Consider the following 2,115-nt stretch of genomic DNA (forward strand, 5'->3'; position numbering starts at 1 on the left):
TATTATTCCTAAAAGTTTCTTATTATTCCTGAAAGAAAGCATGTTGAATGCTTACTGGAAATAGAAAACACTGCTAAATGAAGTCAGCTACTAAATTGTTCAAAATTGTAGCTGTCAACCTTAAGAGGAAAATGGAATAATTTTTTAAATGTCAGTTTTAGGGATTTGCTGGGCCCTTTGTATTTTTAATTGCCTAGGCCCAGTTAGAGGGAAACAGAAACAATGAAACTACTGGAAAGGTTTAAGGAAATAAATGTTCTTCATGTTATTCTGATTTATAGCTCTTGATTTTTTTGAGGCAGTCCAATCACTGGTTCCCTTCTGTAGTGCCAGGCTTACATCCTCCTCTCAGCAATCTTAGCAGGAACAAGCACCTTTCTCTCTTCCCCTGGCCAGGATTACAGAGTCCTGACTGGCTTTTGTCCTGAACCAATCACGAGGAGGAAGTAGGGGTTGGGGTGGGAAGTGCTGGGGAAGAGGTCAGACCCACCCTAAACACCTGTGCTGAGAATGGAGAAGCTGTGGGTCCCTGCTGCTGCTGCTAAGGCGCTTCAGTCATGTCCGACTCAGTGTGACCCCATAGACGGCAGCCCACCAGGCTCCCCCATTCCTGGGATTCTCCAGGCAAGAACACTGGAGTGGGTTGCCATTTCCTTCTCCAATGCATGAACGTGAAAAGTGAAAGGGAAGTCGCTCAGTCGTGTCTGAGACCCCATGGACTGCAGCCTACCAGGCTCCTCCATCCATGGGATTTTCCAGGCAAGAGTACTGGAGTGGGGTGCCATTGCCTCCTCTGAGTGGGTCCCTAGGGAAAAGGAAAGAAGGGAGACAGTGCCACGCAGGCTGAAACACAGATGTCCACTGTTCACTCTCAGTAGTCTCATATGTCTCTGTCCCGGACCTGTCTCCCTCTGCCTAAAATGCTCTTCCACACTCACCCTTCAGACAAATACCTATCTGACTTTTAAAACCTAGATCTCTCATCACCTTCTTGTTACCACCTTCTTTGTCCATAAGATTACTCTTCTCTCAGAACCATTTGTCCTTTGTCCCTATGTCTATTATTAGACTGAATTGGATTTCTTTTCAAAACAATTAATGGCAATTATATAAGCAATATCTATTCACTATCAAAAAATTTAAAGAGTAATATCACTCAAAGAGTGGCCCATGGGCAGGCACCAATCTGAATTGTTTGTTACAGTCATCAATCAGTACAGAAACTGACAGCAAGTGTCTAAAACTTGTTAAGGCAATTTGACAGAACTGTGTCTCTGTGTGTGCTAAATCTAATAATAAACAATTCAGCCTTGCATTTTAATTTCATTTTACTGGTAATTCATTTATATGTGGTTAATGCACATGTCAGAGAAGGTAATGGCACCCCACTCCAGTACTCTTGCCTGGAAAATCCCACAGACGGAGGAGCCTGGTAGGTTGCAGTCCATGGGGTTGCTAAGACCGAGCGACTTCCCTTTCACTTTTCGCTTTCATGCATTGGAAAAGGAAATGGCAACCCACTCCAGTGTTCTTGCCTGGAGAATCCCAGGGACGGGGGAGCCTGGTGGGCTGCTGTCTATGGGGTCGTACAGAGTCGGACACGACTGAATCGACTTGGCAGCTCCATGTGCTAAGTCGCTTCAGTCGTGTCCGACTCTGTGCGACCCCATGGACTGTAGCCCACCAGGCTCCTCTGTCCATGGGATTTTCTGAGCAAGAATACTGGAATGGGTTGCCATTTCCTTCTCCAGAGGATCTTCCAGACCCAGGGCTTGAACTCGTGTCTCCCTTAGCTCCTGCACTGGATTCTTTATCACTTGAGCTACCTGGGAAGCCATTAGTGGTGAGAAAACAGCTTATTGTTTAACTAATTTAAGCAAATTCAGTAATTTGCCTCAAGTTGCATGGATATTGAGTGACAGGAATTTCTTTTTCCTTAGTAATTTAACTCTAGAATCTTCAGTACTTTCTGCTGTTGGGTTCTACTTCCTCCATACTGAAATTAGCAAAAGATGTAAAATTACCCAATGTGTTTTAAAGCCTTACTGCTCAGAATAGCTCTTAGACTGGCAGTATCAGCATCACTTGGGAGGCTTTTTTAAGAAATGGGGCTTT

This window comes from Capra hircus, chromosome 1 (genome assembly GCF_001704415.2).
Source record: "Capra hircus breed San Clemente chromosome 1, ASM170441v1, whole genome shotgun sequence".
Lineage (NCBI taxonomy): Eukaryota > Metazoa > Chordata > Mammalia > Artiodactyla > Bovidae > Capra > Capra hircus.